Source organism: Vanessa atalanta, chromosome 1 (genome assembly GCF_905147765.1).
Source record: "Vanessa atalanta chromosome 1, ilVanAtal1.2, whole genome shotgun sequence".
Classification (NCBI taxonomy): Eukaryota; Metazoa; Arthropoda; class Insecta; order Lepidoptera; family Nymphalidae; genus Vanessa; species Vanessa atalanta.
The window spans coordinates 2,724,011-2,750,443 of NC_061871.1; the positions used below are offsets into that span (position 1 = coordinate 2,724,011).

Sequence of the window (26,433 nt, forward strand, 5' to 3'; positions counted from 1 at the left end):
TATACGAACAGCGCAGAGCAATTACTATAAGCTTTAATCAAGCTGGTAATTAGTAAACGAATTAATTATGTATATGAAACAAGAATGTCCTATCTATATTTAATGTTGGTAATTAACCTAGTTTGTAGCAACAATACAACTAATTTTTTTTTTTTTTTTAATATGTATTCTCATACTTCCATAGAGATAATCAGTTGTAAACCCACAGATATTGGAATATATGAAAGGGTCTATAAGGGCAGTGGGTTTTAATTTGGTTGTGCTTTTATTTACTGCGCCATAATCAACCGCACCTGTCGCTCTACCAATACACTTTGTACACTTGCCACGTGAAAATTTATGAAAGATTATCTTGAACGAAAACCCGACGCTGATAAGTAGTAAAAATGTCTGTGGTACTTCACTACGAATTTATAAAACATTAATTACCTTTTTGTCATCCTAAGAGTAACTAACTAGTAAGTAGTAGTTCTTTATAGACTAATTATTTATGTTGTTTTAAGTAAATTGTGAATTAAATAAGATTTTATTATATTTTTAATAAGATTTATTCATTATTTTACATAAGACAATAAAAAATAAATGAATGAATAAATTAATTAAAGAAAATTCGTTAATATCATAGCAATCTATTTGGAAAAAAAATGTAGGTTTTCTATTTCAATAATTGAAACGAAATGTTTCCTTTGTGCCTGTAATTACATTGGCTCACTCATCCAATTACCATTTAAGTGACTCGTTTCTGCGAAATATATTTAGAAGTACTAGGAAATTTGTATTGATCATACGAACGTTGTTTGCAATCGCTCCGTACTAAACAGTTACGACACCATAACGAAAGAAGCATCTCATGCATGTCTATGTGAGGCATTTTGTTGGTGTGAGAGACTATTACATTAGTTTGACCTAATCAGAATCAAAATATTAATTATTCAGGTAGACTCTTGCGAGCACTTTTGTATCGTCACGTGGCGTATATTTAACACGGTAGCTATTACTTTCATTCTATGAAATACACTTCAATTATTGCTTATCCCACACGGAAATTTAAGAATACTTACATCAATTTTTTATCGAGTAATAATATCGTAATATTAATCATAGTTAAGCCTTCTATACGAACCTTATTAATCAAAGTTTTTTTAACATGAGATTGAGATTTATTCACTGGCAAAATTAAAAACCAAACAGTAGAGAGGTTTGCGATAAAGGCCTAAATGGTTATCTAGTTTATGGTTTATTAACATATTACATCATTAATATATTCCATCAAATTTAGTCATTTTTTACTAACAATACACTCAATGATTGAAGATCGAGATCATATTCTCTCCTATCATCGTCCAATCGAAAGACGAAGATGAACTGTGAAACTGTGTGCTCATTTAACAACTATTCTTAACATCGATTGGTTGATATTAAAAACACTTTTGAGTTGTTACAGTGCAAAGTTTTATACTTATTATTAATAAAAAATGCACTGACTTTACTAACAGGTTTATATGCAATCAAGAACTATAAATATTAAAAAGGTTATTTAATATAAATGAAACGAGTTAAATATATAGAGGGTATACTGGAAAATTTTCGGGCAAATGATTAAATATTTAATTAATTCTATCGTCATACTCTTATATATCTATTCGTTAGTGAAGAAGCAGTAGCAGATCGGAATTTCAAAGTGATGTGATATCTCGGTTTATTTATCAAGAAAAAGTTATCGAGTTTTTCTGTTAAGAAGATCTTAGTATTACTCCGGAGTTTAGAAGTGCCTCGAAAAGTACATGTCTAAAGCCTGTTTCACACTAGTATGTGCACATATAATATCCTGCATAATTAATTGGTCTGTCTTTGACTTTAACCGAAGTTGTTCAAGAGGATATGTTAGGAAAGAATTAGTGCACCAAGACAAGTGGTGTTTAACTGAAATAGCTCCCAATACTTCAGATTTTGCTTAAACATATTAATCTACGTCGTATGTTTCTCGAAATTATATCAAATCCAAATCGGAGCCAGAATCGATAAGATAATTCAGATATTTAATATGACTTTGTTATACGTGGAAACTTTTAATGAGATGATTCGTTTCGTGAGTTTATTAAACATTAGTATTAAATCTGATTTTCAATAAGACTTGTATCTACTCCAATTTTATTGTAATTAACTTTTCAAAGCCTTTTTTAAATATATTTTGAATCACTAATAATTTTATATGAAGCTTGCTCTCTACCTTAATTGCCATTACATTTTCCCTTTTTATTGGCCTTTTTATGAGCCGTAATCGTCTAGTGGTTAGAATACGTGTATGTTAACCGATGATTCTGACCAAAAATTGGGCATGTGGCGGGTGAGAATCTTTGGTTCAGCTTTGGCGATGTAAGAAATGTTTAATATTACAGCTTACAGTTGCTGTCTATGGGCGATGGTAACCACTAACTTTGAAAGAATGATATTAAAAAACTATGGATTCAAATAATACTGAGTTCTCGTAGACTTCATTTGTGTTTATAATATTGGTCTCGTGCAAAGCATTAAAGGAAACATGTAATCATATGAAACTTAAATGTATCGGATAATATTTTACAGTGTCCATGTTGGCAATGAGCTTTAAACCTTATTCTCAGGGGATAGTAAGCTGTTTCTTTAATTTGCTTTATATATGAAATATATCGGTTTTAGATTTAACTCTTTTTTAAATAAAAAGTCGCTATACCTCAAGGGTGCGGAGGGTTGTGCAGTTATATAAAAGGCGCATGCTTAATCCTGATCCCTGGGGCTATTGTCGTCCCCAATAAGTGTAACACTTACTTTACTCTATACTACAAGTGAATATTGCTTATGTGTGTTAATATTTCAGAATAATAGTTTTTTACTCAATCTAAGCCGTACCGTAATTAATAGCTAAAAATACAGTAATTCGAAAGAAAAAAAATTAGGCTCACCTAGATTATACCTCGTAATTGTTACAATAAAAACAAAAACGGATGTCAAAAAACGCGCTATTGATTCTTCAGTTATTGTGTAACCAAGAGAAATTGAGATTCATTTTTATACATAAAGATAATACTTTTTAAAACATATTATAAACAAATGTCGGCACTGCTAAAAACTAAAGCTGTAAAAAGTGTACAGAGTTTTCTCTTCCCGTAAATAATATATAGATACTATAAGATCTAATAAAATCTCATATAAAGTCTAGCTCGCTACTTAATTTACTGTAAACATTTAAGGCCGCTACAAACATTGTTTTTAATTAGCTCATAAACAGCAGACAAGTACTTAAGCGACTACGTCATATACGTGTGTTATCCTGTAATAATATTAAGTATATTGAGAAATAAGTACGTAAAATAATTTTGCAACTTATACGTGTTGAGATGTTTATATAGAAATCGTGATAATTTATGGTAGACTTATATTTATTTCTAAACTAAGCAGAGGCCATTTATGTTGTTGCTCTCTTGAAATCGGTCTTACGTCTGGCCATTAAAGAAATTATTTATTTCGTTTACAAATAGTAAAATTGTGCACGAGGCGTTTAGGAAATACGAGTAGCTTTTCGATTACGAATCAGAATGCTACTAATAACAGATAGCAGCTCAAATGTATAAGCATGAAAGACAAGTAGATACTCGTGTTTTAATAAACAGTTTAAATGTTTAAAAGAAAATTTTGTCATTTACCAGATCCTAAAACCGAATACAGATATACAAAAAAAATAAGCACTGTATCGTATTTTTACTTAAAATATTTGTCAAAACGAATGCGTGACAAGAAGCACAGTTGACACTAAATATACTGAGATGAATTGTCCTATAAGCATTATAATCTCTCCATAGTTATGTTAATCCCGTATACGCTCACACTCTGTGTGCACTCTGTATTGTTTATTTGAATTTGCATCTTCAGAATAATCCATAGAGCTTATTCATGCATGCCACTACACATAACCGTGTCCATGTAAAACAATACTAACTACTCCGCGCGGTTTCAACCGTGTTAATTTTTATTGCTTCATATTAAATACGTATTTAACGCCAAAATATTGTTTTAATACTGAAAAACTGTATATTGTTAGGTTTATGATATATTATATCTATCAAAGAGTAATAGCAAGTCACCTTTTTAAGAAATTGCTAATATTACTTTCAATGAAGCCTAAAGCATGTGCTAGGAATGGAGACGACTATAGCCCAAGGGATCAGGATTTATCCTGCAACTTTTTACATCGTTAGGTGACCCGTAAACTGTTGGCTGCCGCGTGGATACCTGTGACAGTGCATTACTTGCTTGACTTTTCAAAAGTAATACTGTACTTTGCTGTGATCCGGTTTGAACGGAGAATAAGTCTGTGTTACAATCATCTTTGACCGCATGGTTAACGATGTATTGCGAGTGTAAGGATAGATCCATACTTTTTAAATTCTTCAATTTTTATTGGTAGAGGAAAGCCCTCTTTCCGTGAGGTGAGAAATTTGTCCGTCTGCTATTCTGATAAAATAAAAACAAAGCACTCTCACCTTGTAACTGAAACTCGTGAAAGTCTTTTATATGAGATGAAAGCATTTCTTAAGATTCTTTTAACAATATGATGACCTTAAAGTTAATTGGAACAATCTCATATATTTAATACTCTCAGAAATATAATATAGAATACCTATTTGAATTTCGATCTATTTCCAGACGTATTATGTAAATTCATAACATCTAATGAAGAAATTTCTGTTAACTAAAAGCCGTTTTTTATTTTTTTTTCCTTTCCAAGTCTATAAATTATTATTTACTAAAATGAAAAAGTTCTTATTTAACAGTGCTTTGTGATTTTAAAGCAATTACTCGTGAAACATCACTGCGGTCTTTTCTATTTTTATTTCGACGTGAAATAATAAAAAGTAATGATGAGTTCTGAAGCCGGAGAAAAATCCCAAGAGTAATTTTAGATGTCAAATCGCATTTTGAATTCGTTTAGGTTGACGTGAAATTTAATAACAAAAGCAATTCTGCGAAGCCACCCATTCGCCCGTCTTTCGTCTAATTTTACCGCCTACTAAAATAATTCAATAACATAAATATATCATTTATCAAGATGTTCTTATCTACGATGTCATTATAGTTACCGGGACCGTGACTGAATGTTAATTGTCCGAAGGTTTATTTGTGCGTTTCTTATATAACGAATATACAATGGCTGTTAATATTTTAATTCGGATGAGTAGTGCTATGTATATCTATGATTTATATCTCATTGGTAAATCTTAGCAGATGTTTTCTTGTTTATACAGATATATCGTCAGTTGAAAGGTAAATGCTAAATCGATAAAATGGTACGTTTGGTTATAGGGTAATGAGGTTTACTAACTTAACTTCTAACATTATTTCTCAAAAATACTAAGTTGCTGCTTTATCGATTCTTTCTTTTCACTGACGATATATACTAATATTGTCATAGCATTCGATAAATCGGTATTAAAAAGTTCCGAAGCTTCGTCTAGCGGCGAGTTGCAAGCTGATAATATTAAAACATTTTCCACAAAAAAAAACATATGCATATGTGACATTTATGGTAATTAGTCAATTAATTACAAATATACATTTTTAGACATAGGTATGTAATATAGTTATATATCGAAGATTCTACATAGCCGTGATCACTAAGGAAACTAAAATACAATAAATATGTTATGAAACATCATAAAATGAAAATTACTCTCTTAAAATTATATGTATTGATTACATAATATTTGAAAGCCAAGAATGCGTCAACATGGAAACGTTTATTTAGATTTCAACGTGAACTGGCATATTTTGAAATAAACCGCGAAATGTTCGTGGAACACAATTCGCTTCACACAACGGAAGAAGCCTATACAACTCCTTTTCTAAACAAAACTTGCAAAACTGCTTGGAACTTCTTGCGAAGTTTTTTGTTCTATTTTTATGGTTTCCAAAATAAGTCTCTGTTATGAAAGCAAAATAAATGGCCGCTGCTATTGCGAAGCAAGTCATTGTTTTGAAATGAAATTAAACATAATACATAAGAAATGTGTTATTTATTCGTGAATACGAGATATTCATTCATTTTTATAACATGGTCTAGCTCATACCAAGGTTCGAGCATTGATCATACAGTCGTATCGCATCTGATTGGTTCCGTGTGATGACTAGTAACTTCTTGTTTTTGTCCAACTCCTCAATTTTGGGCTATTCTAGAACCTCGCATATTATGTGCAAAACCGGCCCCTCGGCTGGTTCCTTTCATCATAAAAATATTATGTATTACGTAGTGTATTAAATATGTACATATATATTACATGTGCATTACCTGCTGACAACATATTTCTACAAGTATTTATAAATAAAATCAGCAATAATAAAAACAGATGAAATACTTTACTTTTTTTAAACACGCTCACTAAAGCTCTATTAAATGATACGAACACGCTTGCTTGCTGCAAGTGGTAAGTACTCTGAGCAATAAATTAACCAGTTTTACTTCTTATCCTAACTGCCCTCCAACACGAAGATACCGAGACAAGTCTTGGTGAACAAAGAAGTGCATATCCAGTTGTAACGATCGTAAACAATATGCATATGGCCTTATTTTTAAGGCGTACTATTTATTTAAACACTAGCAATACCCAACAGAGGCCTACACGTATAGTAAATAAATACCCGTACCTATAATAAATTAAAATAAATGTATTTTATTGTATTATATATATTTTATTATATATTGTTTATATGTTTTATTTTTCAATTTACGAATTGTCTCTAACATATAACGTATGTATGTATTTACGTCGTCGTGCCGGACTTCTTTACAGGCCTTTTGAGGTAGGTTTCGTAAGAAGCTCATTCGCTCAACTGTTTTTTCGTCGTTACAAAATTGTTCTACACAAAGAATGCTTTTATTTTAACGAGATGATGTATATAGCTATATATGTTCAAGCTGAAGGTTGATTCTAAATATTGTTGAAAGTTTTTTTTATTCCAGGGAGTAGCATTAACAGATTTGCCAAAATATTTGACTTAAAACGTAACAACAACACATTTGATATCCGGCCGAAGTTTTTAAGTTAATCTATAACATCCTATGACAGGTTTAATTGAGATTGATAATGTGATATTATTCGTTGGTTTTCATGCAGGATATGTGCATATCGTGGGTATATAAATCATGATGTAATTTAATTAATAAAAAGTGTACATATTATTTGTTATTGTCAGTATAATTTACATTGCGTGCAGTGGTAACTTTGCATTTCATTGAATCTACTATGATTTGATGTAACTTTGATGATTCAAAAATCGAAAGGACTTGTTAGATTCTATTCGAATAAATCATATTTAGATTATTATATAAATAGAAGACGAAATACATTATTACTATATAAGAGTAATTATCGAAACTAATTTAAGTAAATTTTATTTGCCTTAATAGAAACCTTGAAACTAATACCTTTGAAGCTCGAAGAAAATTTATGCTCATCACAAATTCTTTGAAGAAAGGATATAGAAGATATTTAGCAAGGCTTTAAGCAATAAACTTAACTTTACTAGTCGATTAATTAAACTTAAGCTAGTTGAATGTTATAAAGTTGTAATATCTGTAAATTTTATGTATTCTACGATCGAATGCGTCAGTCGATAACTTGTCTAGGCACGGCAGAATTTATTTGAGAAACGAACGCCGGAAACATACTTGACATTCAATGGAAAAGCGTTGAGCGTATTAGCACACGAAAGGAGCCGACCGTGCGAGTGAGCACGTGACCGCTTTCAATGAATTTTACTATCGGCATAACCTAGCGCCGAGATTCGCCAGCGGCCATAGGTCGAGTACCGGCTCCGTCTCCGAGCATGGTTTTGATTATGATATGGAGAAATATCATAAATGATTTATAGCTGACTGAAAATAGAGGAAAGTTTTAGAGATTTATTTTTATAGTTAATTCTTCATACACAGATAAAATAGACGTAATCATCAAGTAATATATGTGAAACAAGTACTTATTGTAAATAGTTTAAACACAGATTGCCAAAAAAATTGTAGCATTATATTGTGGTAAAACTATCCAATTTAATTTCAAAAAATAATTTTATAAATAAAAAACTAGGATTTATATTTTAATATTTGAAAAAGTTGTGGAAATTGAATTTAAAAAATAACATAGTTTCACAGACAAAATCGTTAAAAATATTAATAATTGGAACAATCATTAAAATAAAGGTACATTACATTTTACTAGAAAGCAATGTAATCTATACTTCTGTTTCGCTTTCTCGGCTAAACCTAATGTGATGAAATTTGTAAAAAGCAGGCTTGCGCCTTTACGCGGGCTACTATTCCATTTTTAAATTAAAATAGTATACCTAAAATGAAATTTAATTATTAATCATTTATCTTTCAACTTTGTATAAATATTCCTTGTTCTAATGTTCGAATTAAAAACTTCACTCATGTCAAATTTTAAATCACGCGTGTTGTATTAATAATTGTACAAAATATGAGGAACGATATTAAAAAAAAAATAGTTAACATATTCAATACTGCACGTCTCACAGGCGTGTTACATTACAAACTGTATTTAATTGATTAGATGGGTTTGACTTTTTTTTAAAACAAATATTTAAAAAAAAAAAACAGTTTTGTCGACATGAAGTTTTAGGTATTTTTATTATTCTGACTGTATAAAATAAATATAAGACATTTTGATAACAAGTTACTCACCTCCACTCTCTTCCACCACAAATAGTAATTTTCTAATTAAATAATTCATAATAATGAAAATTATTTTCTTTTACCCAATTCATTTTTTATTATCTTAACGTGCAAAGGTATTATTTGGATAAACAATACATAGGTATGTAAGTATCAAGTCAAATCTATCGGTCTATCGGATAAATATATCTGACGGCCATCAAGATACATCTGTATTACAAAGAAATACAGTGATCATTTTCAGGAAAGGAACCCAGGGTTGATTTATTCATTGAATTTTATTAATATATTAAAAACGGTTATCAGTTCAATCGTGATAAAAAATAGGGTTCATCCTCGGGATAAATGGAAAATTATTCCAAAGGATTTATTATAATCAATTGTGTATATTTTTTAAAAAAGTTTTGACAGCCGTACTAATAACTCTGACATTGTAATTTATATTTTTATTGATTTGATGTAACTTGGTATATACGATATATATTATAAACCGTAAAGTCGTCACATAGCATCCTTTTGAGTATGTAGGAATATTTTATACTGGGGTATAAAATAGTTCTCAGAGAAGAGTGTAAAAAATGTTACGAGTACAGCAAACGATAGAGCGAACACAATGGCTCGTGAACACTAAACAGGTAGCTAAAGCTCGTCATACACTCGCCCTCTCCGAAGTAAGTTGACACGTGTGTTAGTTTGTTTGCGATCATGTTATATTCATGCAGGTATTTCGAGTTAGTTTGCCAGCACAATACGGAATAACTTTAGTATCGATACGAAAGGAAGCCTTGCCTAACTTATGTGGGTCACAATGTTTATCTACAAACATGTTACAGGTTACCGAGTTAAGCAATCGGTTTTAATTGCAAAGTATATCAATCTGACCAGCCATGAATCTCAGATTATAAAAGAAAAGGCCGATGGAGCGCGCCGAACATTTTAATGAAGTAACAAAAGCGAATACAAAATCAAACGAATGCAAATTCCCGCTAGTGTCGATCGACAATGATACGCTTTGTTGATACTTCAAAAGATCTGCCAACTTAAATACTGATTAATGACGTATTAACATATTGTTAATTACTGCACTCACTAATATATTATTTTTTTTTAGACTTATACGTTTTTCATACTTAAAATGATCAATGTTGTTATTTACTAACTAGCTGAACCCGCAGCTTTACCTGCACGATATTTATAAAACTATTATATGAAGTTTATATGTATGCATATATACTTTTTATTCAACCCTTTTATAGATATAAAACTTACCTTCGAGGCGTGAAATAAAAAAGTAACCTATGTCCTTCTCCGGGACTCATACTAACTCCGTACGACATTCATATCGGTTCAGCAGTATAAGCGTGGAGAGGTGACAGACAGAGTTTCTTTCGCATTTATAATATTAGTATAAAGTTTGTAACGTTATATTAATATCCCTACGCCTGTCAAAGCTTCGTTACGCGTGAGAGCTGAGTATTATAAATGTTTGACGGCAATGATAAAAGTTGACAGTGAAACGTAAATAAATAATACTTCAAAAATATTATAGATTTCTCGGACAATTTGTATTTTTTTTTTTATAAGTTAAAAACAAATAAGTGAAAATAAAAGGGACGTTTTAAAAGCAAATATATCTTTGCATAATGATAGTTTGAATAAAGTATAAAATTCATAGAAGCAAAGTATAAACAGAGGGTGTTTCGCTTAAGTAAAATAAATATAATTTATCGTTGCGCGAGAAAGACGCCTGTCCCCTCCAGGAACTCAGTTATTATTGCATTAGTTTTGACGCAAGGAGAATCCCTGCGAGGCTCCCTCACCGTTATACTGGCTTTCCACTGATCAGTGATAGTGGTTAACTTAAATTCGAATATAATCAAAATAATACATTCGTATTTTTATCTTCAATGTTGGTATTTACGGCAAAAGTAATTTAAGTGTGGTTGATTGTTTTTTATGGCATCGTTATACGGATGGCCAAATGGGCCACCCGATGGTTAGTGGTCATCTTTGATTAAAGACATTAGTGCCGTATGAATTTTAATTATTTCTTACGTTATCAATGCGTCACGAACGTTGGGAGTTAAGATGTAATGTCCCTTGTGCTCGTAGTTACATTGGCTTACTGAACAAACTGGTACAGAACAATACTTAATATTGCTGCTTAGCGGTAGATATGATGAATGGGTGGTACCTACTCAGCTGGGCTTGCTCAAAACCATACCACAAATAGGTAGATATTTCATAAAGATTTAATATGTCTTGAATATTTTCCAGAACAGACAAACTATTAATTTGTTTTAATTTGCTATAATCAAACGAAATACATTATACACATTTGACCGCGATCTCTGTAAAACTATTAAGCATAAGAGGCGCCCAATAGTTTTATGAGACGATGTCTATAAAAATATTTTGCTTATTTCATTAAAAAAAAAAAATTTTAGTATCCCCCTAAGAAAACGTCGCTTACCGTAGCGGTACACAGTCGGTCTAAATGTGTCGTCTCAAATTATGCCGCTATGAAGAAATATTATCTTCAAGTCAACATTTGTTATTTTTTATCCATTTTGTCACTATTATAAGCAGACGTTATTTAAGCATATGGTATAGAAATAATGAAATTTAAAAGCAATTTACATAAATAGCTTCCTTAGTAAAAATATCTATCTGTATATTTTATAGTGGCCATATTTTATCAATATATATATATATATATATATATATATATATATATATATATATATATATATATATACAAACTTTCCTCGTTTATCGCTCTTTCTATTATTGGAAACCGCATCAAAATTCGTCACCGTTCATCCGTTGGTTAAGAAGGAGTTAGCGGAAATACAGACGAAACAGAGAGCGACTTTGTTTTGCTAATAGATTACACAATTATGAAATTATTGCTCTTTATTATTTTGTTATTTATACTCGTAAGTGCGATTTTTATAAAACAATATCTGCTGAGTTATTTTTCAGTAAAATCAACATTTAAAAATTGGGTTGTTATAGTCAATGAAAGTACTTGTAAAAGTCTAATTGAATAAATGTATTTTGATTTGATTTTTTTATAAATAGTTATTAATTAATTCGTTTTTTTTTCTTCTATGAAAATCGGTTTGTAATTTTTTAACGAAAAAGGTTTCATATGTACAGATTGTTATTTAGCGTGCAGTAAATTGAAAAATCGAAACTGTCTCGCATCCGTGACGAACTGGATATGGATGCACGATCGATTGACATGTAAGGTAAAACATACATACTTTTACCTTATTTTCAATAAAAAAAAAAACAGATGTGATTATACACTGGGTTCAGAATTTTTTTTCCGATCCCTCTCATATCTCTCTCAGCGAACTAAAATACACATAATTAAAATTATATGAATAATGTACGTACATAATTATAATTTTGATCGTGATTCTTATGTAAAGTAAATTCATTCGGCTGACCTTTACGAAAGTACTATTCAAATTCAAAGATTCGTTGAGAGATTTTATATTAAAGTCGCAAATTTTCTTTCAGTTGTTATAAAAGGTATTTTCGTATCTTTGATGCTTTCGTTCCATTTTTTTATTTTCAGTTGAATATAAACAGTGTGTCGTACTACAAGCTTTTATTTAACTTGAAGTTTGCTTATTTCGGTCAAATCATGCGAGAATAAAACCGCGTCTTTAGGAGTTTAAATTTTACATATTGATGTAGGCAATTCTTAGTTAATCTCCTATCCAATGGAAATTTTCATGTTAAGCATGACTTGATTCTACACCTTGGATTGGCTCCAGGCGAAGAAACTTCTCAACGGTTAACAGTACTTACATACATGAATATGTGTATACTATAAAATGTATTTTATTTTAAATTAGTTTTTACTATTGAATTATTTTAGTAAGCAACTTAAATTAACGATTATGTTTAATTTGAAATTTCTGAATGTCGCCAACTTGACGTAAAATAAACGTACTTACTCCTACTACAATTTACAACTATCATAACCTCACAGAGGTCAGACAACGTGCTAACATTACACTAGCCCTCATGACGCCAATGCCTTTAATAAATCCTACGAACATACTTTCACATTTCCCCAGTAACGTTAGGGTGTCCTTTTATTATATTTTGACACGATTTTATGAACGCTATAACGATGTTATATGATGTCATAAGGGACTCAGGGTCTGATCAAACTTATTCGCGCTTATCCCTTATAAGCCGATTTAAAAAAAAACTCCAGCGGTAAATAAGCCCTTTGGCTGTTACCAGTCAAGCTCAGTCACCAGAGCATAAATAAAAAAATGAAAGCTATTAGATTTTTTTTCAATAATTTAAGTTTTTCTATTCTCTTTCTTTCTAGTATAGAATATCTTTATTGATTTATAAAACTAAACTACTCGTCACTACAAATGGTTGCGATTAAATACGACGCTACCTTGGCTCTTGGGCGATAGTGGTGCGATTTATGACGTATTATGAAAGGCGAAAGATTGTAATCCAGCGTTAGAAGTACATTGAACGCTTAATACTAGCAATAAATAAGCAAACCGGTCTTGATCTTCTATGAAACTTGACCACGGTGTAACTGCCGCATACAATCCTAATCCATTGTGCCCGTGCACGGTTTTAATAGAGGACATAAAACGTGGACGGCACACCTCGCCCTGGGATCAGTAATGAATATACTTTACAACCGTTTTATTGTTACCATAGTAATTATACTTGTCGACTCATAAAAACTAGCGTTATTGCCTTTACATTGACTGGTCTCCTTGTAGTCGCGTTGTCTCATAGTCTGTATTTAAGATTTATTTAAATTATACAGCTATTATTTTATTAATTACGAACATACTACTTCGTATTTATATTTGTATGTTTTTTATTTTTATATTGAATAAATTGCATAAATTGATGACATAGTAAGTTTTTCGCAATTATTATAATTACACATTTGCTACTTATTTTATAGAGCTATAAATTTTAATTGTACAAATTAAAAAATAAATACGTTTCAGCATTCATAAAAAATATTTTCCATAAATAAATCTTGGTAGAATCTAGATGAATAAAATTTGTCAATTGTAGTTTATTTTTTAGTATGTATATGTATATTTTTCATAACTTCTTAAGTATATAAATGAAAATGTATTATGTAATATAAATACATATATGAAAAAAGTTGTCGCCCGCTGCTTTGCTCTCGCTTAAAATGTAGCCCGTGTCAATTTCATCAAATTCGATTCAGCGGTCATGCAAGAGCAACAGACAGACAGAAACAAAGTTACTTTCGCACTTGGTATATTAGTATAAGTATATACATGTATATATCCAATGCCTGTTGAAGTTTGACTTGATAGATTTTTTTTTTTTTGTAAACTTAAAGTAAAATAATTGCTAACGGTATGGAACGTTCTAGACTAAGAAATTACCCATTTAAGCAAACGATAGCTCACAGTTTTAACAAGTCCGTCGCTAGACACGATACTAAACATACTCATAAAATATTTTAGTGTTTCTACTTGCTGTCTGCTGATTTATGTATTATTTTATTCTTTTATTAAACCACATAAATCCCTATCTAGAACACCTAAGCGATGTTCAATTATTTCATTGTAATTAGTTAATTCGAAAAGTAATCTATTCTGTCTTTCTTATGTTCACGGCTCAGTATCATGAGCTCGATTACTTTGCCAAAAATAATATAATATTCATACATTCATACATCGCGTGTGTCTTTTGATTCATGAAAAGAGTACTTACTGAGCTTATACTCATTGTTGCTTTACATTATATTTAACATTTTAAAACGACAAACCAAGTGTGTTTGAAGAAGCCTATTTGAATAAAATATTTTTCGATTTTTGTCCAGACCATATGCAATAGCAGAAAACGAATACACCAATCCTTAGGCAGGTAACCTGTTTTTTTGGAAGTCAGTAGTAACTTCATTAATTGATTATAAATATACGACAATTGCCAAAGAGTGCTAATCTTCCATATAAATGAGACTGAAAGAAGCCATTAAGGAAAACATATTACGAAAGTTGTCCAAAGGTTTGTTGCTTTTAAACGTAAATTTATGATAGTTGATGTACAAAAATACGCTTTTTCAGCCACCAGATTTATCCTCTTGCGACTTTTGTTTGTTTTCAAATAAAAAAAGAGTAAAAATTCCAGACTACAATAAAAATCAAGGAGGCTCTTTTGACTCATTTTGAAGGCAAACTGAAAAAAAAATATTTTTAAGGATTGTTAAAGATACAAACCCGATCTGTAGTAATTAATATGAGGAAGGTAATTATACTGAAACGAAAATTGTTTTGCTCGTTAGTGGGCTTTATTTATGTTGATATTACTATTATTATTATTATTTTTAAATAGAATAGTAGCAATCTCCCATTTTAATGAATTACTAATATTCATATTTACCCCTCCAATTTAGCTTATGCTTGTGCTAGAAGTGTGGACGACAATAGACCAAGGGGGCATGATGAACCTGCGGCTTATTACATCGCTAGGCCCGTAAACCATTGCGTTATAAATATAAGCTACCGATACCTATATAAAGTCCAGAAAGTGAAATTGAGATATAAACGTGTGTGGTTGTGAATATTTGTAAGTGTATATTATAAATGATTTGTCTGGATGTGTATATATGGACATCAACACTACCCTCAGTGAACGTGATTCTAACGTGCCGTATTTTGCTTAATGCATTTTCGCCTTGTTATTTTACTGCATAATATCTGACACTGATATGTAGAATCCTATATTCTACGTCATATTACGTACTCATTTATATGCTGACTTGCATACGTCGTCATCTTGTGTAATGTGTATGTGATTGTCAAGCAAGCATCTTTCGCTGTAGTTGCTGATACTATCTCTTTTATGTTACCGCTTCATTATAATATGTTAAAATAATATGATACATGATTCTGTACGTGGGGGGGTAATCTTTTGTTGTTCCGGTTTCATTTCATTCACCGTAATTCCTGTTAAGCTAATATTTAGCCAATATTTAAAAAACATAGATTTCAAAAGAAAAAAATTAAAAGAGTTGGACTTTTGAAAAACATGTTTTAGTTTTGTGACCTTTTTGAATAAGACTAAAACGCGTCATCTTTTTAGTTTATGTTTTATTGACGATCTCTCTAAATATCTGACGAAAGTAATACATTTCCTTTACATCTAAACTATATTTGTAGATTCCGAATTTGAATTTGTTAACCTATATGACACCAAAAACTTTCGATTGTGTTTTAATGTAAAACCAAGACAACGCCCAATCATTACGTTACTAAAATTATATATTTTCTATTGAATAGCTAATCTAATATTCTAATATATTTATTCTTTAAACCTACTCAAGTTTTTACGGAGAACTTGGTCCTAGATCAAAGCAACATTTACACGATCATAATGCCGAGTTTCATTACATTCCACACAGTTATGTCGTGTCAAACATCCCACAGGGATTTATTATGATTATATATATTTTTATATAATATAATAATGTATAGTTCATAGAAATAAGTAATATGATTGCCAGAACGATTATATATCAAATATACATACTAATATTCGTCGTCGATTTAAACGCGCATTTTTTAATAAAACGCTTTTATTAAATCTAAGTAGTAAAAAATATATAATATGTTGTTTCAAACAACATAAAATGTAAAACTTCGGCTCCATCGGTATGGTGGACCTTGTTTGAAATTATTTTGCAAGATATTAACTGAAGGCTAAGTAAAATAAACGCTTGCAAAAACATTTTAATGTGTGAGACTCACGCGATAGGTTTACCTATCTTATCGTAAAAATGTAATAGTTATATTTATAGAGGTGTATAGTTGTGTTCTACTGACACTTTGATGGATCGATTTAATGAAGATGAAGTTTAAAGTATTTTGTACGGTTTATTTAAAAACATTTTTAATTTTTTTGTTACAATTTGTACAATTAAAAATTTTCGTTTATTATGGCTTGCTCATTCAAATAATATCAAATAAAATTGTTTAATCTCACATAAATTTACCAGAAACATAAAACATAGTCATCATTTTAGAACGATATATGTGTATATGTATATCTTTGCATTATAGTGCAAGAACAAGAAGCACGATGCAGTGTTCGTGTGTCCCTGCGCTCGGAGCTTCCGCCAATACGTCGCCGTCCATTGTATCGTCGTCGTCTCATCGGCGAACTATTGTTTCGCTGATAGTCTTTTAGTTTATCTATTGAGATGTTAACGCACGATCGTTTATTAATAGCACGTGAGTGATTACTTCTTCAATATTTGTCTCATTTAAAAAAAGTATCATTTAGGAATGAAAATGTATATACATATATATTTTTTTATAGTTAACTTGTAACGTTAACTGATGCAAAGAATTATAGAAACCGCTATCTATACTAATATATTAAGCTGAAGTTTGAACGTTTATTTCTTTATAACTTATCTCATAGCCCATTTATTGAAAAAGATTATAGACTATAAAACGTCAGGCTACAACTGAGTTCAATACCTAATGACTTAGTGACACCTAGGTTTATTCTATTAAGATACACTTCTAACTTTATTATATATTTTTAGAATACTGACTCATAATATAATTATACATAAGTTAATATACAACAATTACTTATATATACTATATGCATCCCATAATGATAATAATTACAACCCTAAATGAATCATGTTAAAAAAAAACAAACAATTTTAACGATAAACTTCTCGGTAGAATCCATATTTCGGATTGATTGTTGTTTCGCTTTTAATTTGGTTGCTTGATTTGTTTTGTGAAATCACAATTCTCGTATGAGCCCACTTGAATAAAGAATGTTCCGATCTATTATTCAACAATCGCTCGCTGATTTAAAGTTTAAAACGAGTCTGCGCTTTTTTCTGCCTATACGTGAAATATATAAGAGATGAGACATAATTATTATTGCCATGGTTAACGAACATGTTACAAAACAAACAAACGATGGATTCCCTCTACAATAAATCCGAGGATGCATTTGCATGTGTATAAGTACACAAATGGCAGATGGCAGGCAACACTGATATGTTATGTGCTTAATAAATCTCGTGTTGAGCGATGAAAGAGTTTTCCTTCGTGAAGAAAACCCTTTGCCCAGCTTTGGGACGTCTACAGGCTATTACATAACTTCTTTTTACAAATGATAAGTAACTATACAGTAGATTGTAATGAGTGTCCTTAAATTTACATAAATGTAATAAAATATTAAGCGAATACTAGATCTATGTGCAACAATAGTCTTGCCAGTGAAATTATTATTCAATTACATTGTACTACGGGTGATAGATAAGGTTTTAGATAGATAGGTAGATAGATAAGTGATTTTAAACAGCCGCTCGTATAAAGTAGTTATATTTTTAAATCTGTGTGTAAGATATAAGAAACTCAGCTATACTTAGTTTATTCACAAATTGTGTTCTTTTAAACGTCTAGATGCCGTAGCGGTGTACGGTACTTCCTCCCCGTTAGGCGCTCCTCGATAGCCTCTCCTGTCGAGCATTCTCTCACTACGCCCCTCGTTCACAATAATACTATCCATACGAAAGATTTTACACTTATATGACACAGAGTTATTGGAAAAGCATTGACAGTATATTTTACAGTGACATTATCAGTACGCGGAACATAGGTAACCGTCTTAATTCGTTAACTTATATTGTCTAGGACATCGGTTTAAATTTTATTGGACCTACTTGTCGCCCGCAGCTTCGCTCGTGCTGGTCGTCAGGTTTTAGCCATAAAAGTATATAGAAGTCCTCCTTTGAAGTTAAAGCTTGCTTCATACCAAATTTCATCAAATTCGGTTTAGTAATATGGCCGTGAAAGAGCAACAAACATACAGAAACTCAGGTGACTTTCACATTTATAATATTAGTATGGATTTTCAGTTATTCAGTTCTATTATTTTTTTGTAAAAAGAAATTCTTTAACCAAGGAAACGTAATATTAAACGTTTTGTGTATTACAACTTAACTAAATATTTTCACTTGACACTTTATAATAGTTAATAATATAATTATATATATACTTACTTTTGTTTGGACTTTACCATACAAAGAATAACTCCTAATTATATTAAACAGAATCCAAAAAACATCTTTCTGACTCAATTTCAGAATTAAAACCTTAGGAAATATATATATATTTACTAAGGTTTTAAAGGCTTTTAAAATAATTTTGAGACCCATAGATATTTATTAACAATTGAAGTTAATAATATATTTATATTACTTACATTAAATTCGTTTTTTATTTCTCTTAAGCTTCTAGTTACCCGTTGTGTCAGTGTTTTCGGCCGACGTTGGGCCAAATCTGCTTCGATACAATAACTTCACTCCACTACGTGTATTAGAGGCTTTACAGCTTACCCTAAAATGTGTTCTAACCGACATGAAATGGTACGTGGCTACGCTTCTGCGATTAGCAATTATCTTAAGTCAGCACTTGGAAGCGTTCGCTGATCCATTAATTTTATTTTTTGTATAGTCTGAAACATATTTAGAAGTATTTCTTTTACGATGGTTTTGTTTTTATTTTTTACAGCATCAAGTCAAAATTTGAATATAAATTAATTTGTAAATAATACAAGCGTGAGTTGTTTGCAAGTCGCAACCTCTCAAGTAATCCCGGAGCAATAAAAATATATTGGCAAAATAATTAAATTCAAACCGTCTCGCTCTTAATATTTTATTAAGACTTTACTTTAACAACATTAATATTTATTAAACTTATTCACTAACGTTAAAATAATAATGATTTCTATTGCTGATTCTCGTAAATTTTGGCTTGACTAGACTTCTCTAAAGAACAGATTATAGATTACGCGTTAAGTATTTAATAAATTTCTTTAAAAATAACTAAAAACCTTAAGTAAAAAGCTAGTAAGTATGACTGCTACTAGGTTTGACGACCTTACGTTAAAAATATCTAAATCAAACATAAACAAAGCAGAGATATAAATGAAATAAAATAATAATATTATTCATCAATTATTGACGAAGCGACAAGAAACACAAACTAACCATAGAAAGAAATAGCTCCGGTCGTCGTAATGATATCGATAAGAATCTGTCACATCTCATTTCGCTCAGAGTATTGACACAATTACGTGGACGTATCGCACTAAGGGTATTCTTTGTATTGTTGTCGCAACCCCCGCAGAGTGATTTGTGACTGATTGTACTCCGTTCGACAATACATTTAGAAGATTCTCGAATTCAAGACACGCGCCAATGTTTAGTGTATTGTCTTTTGCTAAATGAAACTAAATTGTCTTGACAGAGGTTCTCAAACTTTTTGCGAATAACATCCGCATTAATAAGAAATAAAACGCAGTATTTTTTCATGTCAAATATTGTCGTTTATCGTTGTGGATTTATGGTTTCAAATTGATATAGCTTCAGAAGCCCAAAAAAAAGGTCCTGCAGTCCTGCTCTGCCAAATAAAATCAACTAATACAATCATCATAAGATTATTGGAGTTTTTATAAAGTGGCTGTAATATAATTGAACAGCTACATTGAGAAAATTACATTCTGCTAAGTAAATACAGTACTAAAGTAACTTAATAATGTTTAATTTGTTTGGATGAGAAAATTTACTATATTGTTTTATATATAAATTAAATTGAATTTGTATATGCGTTAAGGGTATATTCTATGCGTTTTAAACCATTAATCCAATCGCGACTAAACTTTGGGAAGTCGTTGTGCGTACCCGCGAGAAAATTATAGAATGTCATAGTTGTGCACCAAAAAATACTGAGTGTGTGCGTGTGTTATATAAAGTATAAAAGGCAAAAATCAACCGCACGTGGTACATAATATATAGTATATAGGTACCTAATATTAACACTTATCACTGAATATAAATATATCAAAATATATTGTTTTATTTTATCACTGATGGAAAACCAATCTGGGTTCCATTCGAGTTTCGTTGAATGTTTTCCGTAACATATGTTAAACGTTGAATCAAATTACGTGGTTAACAGGGGTAAATTGTTTGAAAGTTAGGTTCGTACTAGATTTGTAATACGGGTAACGTCTATTTCCGTATAGTAGCGTTAGTTGTTAACGTTGCGGTTTGCGCAGGATAATTAAAGTTGAAAACAATTCCGTGAAGGCTCGTATCAGACGTATGTGGAAAAGGTTCCGGACCTATGATGTTGAAATATTCCATCATAGTGCGTAAACCTAGAAGTTATTATCAATATAATGAACAAGTGAGGAAACTATTAGGTACATCCAGTATTGTCATGGCGACGTTTTGCTTAATCAGGAGTAAAATTCATCAATCATACCAAGGTGAAGTTTAAATAAATTTTGTAAAATATTTGGTATTTTCTCCATTAAAACAAACGTTTAAGACTAATAAACTAATACAGGACCGCCTGGGTAGGTGCCACCCACCGTTTCTTTTATGGCTGCAAACAATTTTATAGCACGTATAAACCCTTTTCATAAAACGTAATTGAGTTATTTTTCACTTTTCAGTGCAATATCTGTTATTTTTCATATCCGTTTAGTTGTTTTTCCATTTTTAGTGTAATTGGCATAGAAACTAGTAGTAGTGAGCTGAGAAAGCTGTTTTATCCGTAGTGTAATCGGATTACAAGAGTAAAGCATCATCTTATATATTAATAGCGTAAGTTGATTGACAAAAAAATCGGTTATCGTCTCGTTTTGAAGAGCTCCAGTCGTAGATGTGCAGAAAAATAAAGAGGATTCCTGATTGCAATTTATTAAATTGTTACGATTTTCAAAGAATTAATTTCAATTATTATCGTGCGAACAGACGTTGACAGCTTACGATTAAATTAAATAAAAAAAAACAACCTGTCATAGGTTTCGAAATTTGTAAAAATCTGTTGGATAAACGAGAAGTTTAGCGTGCGACCCACTAGTAGCAATTTAAGTTAGCTTAAAGTTTATTTCAATGGCAGCTCTGTGTAGAGCGAATATAATTAACGACGTTGCAATTTATAATATCAAGTAAACACTTAGAGAACAAACCTGATGATATATCCGCCCGTACCCATATATGTTATATGTTATTACATATTTATTTTATTTAACACTTAATTGCACACAAACACAAGAAACATGATTATAACACAGGATATTTGTCGGGTTAACGCGCAGTGCAAATGCGACCTATTTGTTAAAACCGAACTGTTTCAGGCAATCACTTCTTACTGAATGTCCCACGTGTTGCTTCTCATCTTTATATATGTAATTCTTCTGTACATGTGTGTGTCCGAAAGATTTTGATGGTATTGTGTTTAAGGATACAGATAAGGATAGGATAAGGAAGGATATTTATGAATCTGTTGATGGTTTATATAGACATGTTAGACGGTGCTGGGATTGAACTCCAGGATTTAACAAACCACCCACACGAAGTCGGTACGGAGCAGTTAGGTTTGTGAAAATATCTCGTAATGTCACTCATAGTATAATTCATATACATATATAGATATTCTAAATCAAACAGCATCAACCAAACCAACGCTTCAATTTATGTTTTATGTACGATTCTATCATGCCGTTTTTGTTTAGTAATATACATACAAGTATATCTGATAGTACCCGTGCAAATTTTAAAGTAAAAACGTTAATTTTAATTTACGCAAAATTATGGTTCATGTGTTTAAAAATTACGGATAAGGATTACTAATATACTACTATGTGTCAAATAATCTGATCGGACATATAATTTTTGAAAGAATGGTCTCCTTTTAATTTCAAATCACAGATTTCGAGAATTCATTTTTCAAAACGATATAGTAAGTGAAGGAACGAAATCCGAGTCGTCGAATTTGTCACTCTCCTTTGTCAACTTTCGCTGACAAAATTGAGCAGGATCCACGAAAACTCCAATCAGAGCGGGGTCACTGGTGACGGATGTTCAATAAAGGGGAATGAGATATAAATGTAAGAGTAAACATATGATGGTGAACTTTTATCTCGAGTACGGCAACTACGATGTTTCCCGACGCGGTTTGTGCGGCCTTCATTTCTTAAATGCATTATTATTGCTAATCGATAAACCCGCCCTTATAAAAAGTACTTATGTTATTCAAATATTTAATCCGTTCTCTGTTTTATATTTATATTAGATTAATAACTATTAAAATACATTGATATAAATGGTATATTCCTAACTTTAGTTTTTTTATTAAGGTGATTGAGTTCTGAATATTTATCTCTAACATATAGATAATACTATAGATAAGTGCCTAAAGAGTATTTATTAAATGTATTTATTTTATTTAATGAATTGAATTTTCTTCATAGGAGTAAATTTTGAAATAAATAATACAGTCTGAAATTTGAATCTATATTTAATTATGTTAGTGACGATGTTGCAATGTCGAATGGTTACCCTAGTCAGTTGTCGGTGACCGGGCGACGATCTGATTATCCCATCCGATGCCACCCACGCTCTCCACTCGATTGGAGCGCGGAACTAGGTAATGATCGAGTGTCGAAATGTATCAAACTACACGTTCCGATAGATTCACAGCAGTAATTGCTTCGCTTCTAGTTGCCAAATACGTTTCAGCGGTAACGTGTGATGCAGGTACGTTATTACTAATTACAAATTTGTGCTGAGATAGTCTTTCTGTCTTTTCCAATTGTATCGCAAGGAAACCTTCATCGATATATAAGACATGATATGACACAAGATCCTATATAAACACTTAAATAAAAATTAAATAAAAATACTGCTTTTCCGTCTCGATTATAGAGAAATATTATATATGTACAAATATTAATCCTTTTCGTTTTTATTCAAATATCTTTTAATATTTCCTTCTACTGATCCATGATAAAAAGAGCAATTTTTAGCTGTGTGACGAATTAAACTAAATATGTCTTATATACAACAGATACATATATACGAAGACATACTTTTTCTTAGACATTTTAAAGATGTATTAACTTTCATAAAAAGTTTTAAGTACACATCGTGTACCTGTAAAACTATTAATAGCCTCCACTTGAAAAGCGCTCGGTGCGCAATTTTCTTCGTCTACTTTGATATAATAAGTCTCAAACTAATAGACAACATATATCATATTTCTGATCTGAAACAGTAAAATCTATTTTAATACGAATATTAATCCGCTTGGAAGTTTATGCGTGACTCTATCTATGATGACGATGAAAGTAACTCTGTCTGTTACCTCTACACGCTTAAACTGCTGTACCGATTTAGATGAAATTTGGTATGGTGTTAGTTAGGTTTTTAGTCTTTAAATACACTCCTCGAGGAAAAGAATTGGGGTTATTTGTGTTCTAAAGATAAAGTTATATCAAAATATTTGTCGCGGGTAAAGCTGCAGGTTTACATAGTGATAATATAAATTGAAATTTATTATTTTATTTATGTGATTATTATTATTAACTAGCTACCCGTCCCGGCTCCGACCAGGTGAAATTAGAATTTTATTTACTTCCCAATCGCAGCGCCGCCTACGTTAGACTGAACTTTTGTTAAGTATTTTTTGCTTCAATATTTAGCTTACAGCCCCTATAATCCCCTAGAAATCCCGTGTATAATGCTAAAACAACATAAACGCTTTTAAGTTTTCTGAAAACTGCCAAATTTCATCGCAATTCTGTTAATATTTTTATCTAAAAAATAGATTAATGAAATCAGTAAAGTCGTTCTCAAATTATGACGTGACCAAGAGAACTATGGATACATTTTTGTATACATAGATAGATTAAGATTACTAAGATTATATATATATCTCGAAATAGCGAGATGACTCGACTATTTATTGTTGTATAGCGATGGCAGTTTCTAAACTAAAAATATGATGAATAATAGAGATACATCTGTTAGCGTTTACTTGATATATAGATTTCTTTTATCTTTCGACGAGAACGTTTGTATAAGATTTTATTTATTCACACATTATAGTTTATGATATCGAATATACAAACATCTCTAGAAAAATATATAATGCGTAACAGTTTGCCTTTATGATCTTTGACTACTTATATATGATGATAACCTGACCAATTTCAGTCACAATGGATATTCTTAACGAGCCAGGTAGCTTACGCTTGTCATGCTCTATTGCACAGAGTCGCACAGACATAAGTGCACAATATATGTTCCCTCACTTTTAATCGGATAAGATGGTTCGCCACGACCCGAGAGAGTCCAGGCTCAGGACCAACGACTTTTGCGCTTACAAGCATAATGCTAATTTTCAAACTCGTAGCTACTATTGCTACAGTGAAATCTTAACGGAACTGTCTGTACGTGAAATAAGTTTTAAAGATGAAATCTATAGAATATATGCTATATTTTCTAGATTTCATCACTTACCCTATAGGAATATGGACTAAAAAGATAATATTTGTGAATATTTTTAGTACGTATCCACGTGGAATTTGTTTCACATCAGTATATTCATTAACGAAGACCATCATTTTATTTAAAAATATAGCGTCATATTGAGTACTCAAATACACGGCTTAATTAAAATATATTGAAATGAGAATAAGTTTTATTTAAGAAACACCTGAAACGGCGGTGTCGTGTATACTGTATGTTTTATAATAATAAATACATTTTTTAAATTATATTGGTTATTAAAACATAATACGTTGTTTCAGGGCGGTGCGGCTGCGCAGGAGTAGTGTGAGGGGGTAAAGCGCACCCTGGAGCCGCCCAGGGAAATCTGTAAGTATAATCACAGGATTGTTACTAATAAGAAAGTTTATGTGCAGATGCTCGTAAATACTCGAATAATTATGTAAAGCAAGAGAACTTATTTCAATATTAACATATATGTAACTATTTTTTTTTTTATGAATCGCTGCTCTAGCTGACGGTACACTAAAGCAAAACCCGCGAAACGCAGACAACGTGACATAAAACGTAGACAAAAACTTACATTTTTTATTTTATAATAAACATTTAGATTGTTCATTTTATATATTCACATAGATTTGTCATTTGCCACGAATTTTGTAAATTACTGCTCTTTTATATTACAAGTCGCTGTAACCAATGAGAATTTCTGAGAAGTAACAAACGCAGAATTGTTAGTAATATCCTTTCATGTAAACAAAAAATTTCTTCGACATGATTCACAGACTCAATTGGCGTCACAGAACCAAGCCCTGCTGTCATATATTCGGATAACCATTATTCTTCAGTATTTACCTTATTGGCGTCAAACTGTCTCAAATTATTTGCTAATTTCAATACGTAGGTAGCCAAGTGTATAGTCTGGGAGTGGTTCTGTTGTTTCCTCAATTGTCTCGAATGATTAAATATGATGCTTCGGACTACAATCGCACCGGCATAAATTTTATATCGCTTTCGGATTGAACCCGTAAATGCATTTTCTAGTGTCAACAAAAAAGGATGACACCAAGATATGATATTAATAAACCATTGTCATAATACACGTTAATGGTATTCAACGTAGCATAATGTTACGCTACATTCGTTAATCAAAGTCGTGACCGATGCTGGAGTTAAAAGAGATGTCGACGCGACATTAAGTTGTTTCGTTGCGTAGCGTAACTAACGCGTTCGGTGGAAAGGACGCCGTTCACAGATACCACGTGAACGTATCTCGTTTCCTGGTCTAGTCGCTACTCGGAATGTTATTCACTGTGACATCATGTGG

The 26,433-nt window shown here is 31.3% G+C and overlaps 1 protein-coding gene across 1 annotated transcript in view; it reads left to right on the forward strand.

The window, feature by feature from the left end:
* LOC125064101 (beta-arrestin-1) overlaps positions 1-26,433 on the forward strand; it is an 81,962-nt gene that overhangs the window by 41,067 nt on the left and 14,462 nt on the right. The window contains exon 3 of the mRNA XM_047671122.1: positions 25,409-25,475. The gene's annotated coding sequence lies outside the window, so the exon portion shown is untranslated. The remainder of the gene's footprint in view (positions 1-25,408; positions 25,476-26,433) is intronic.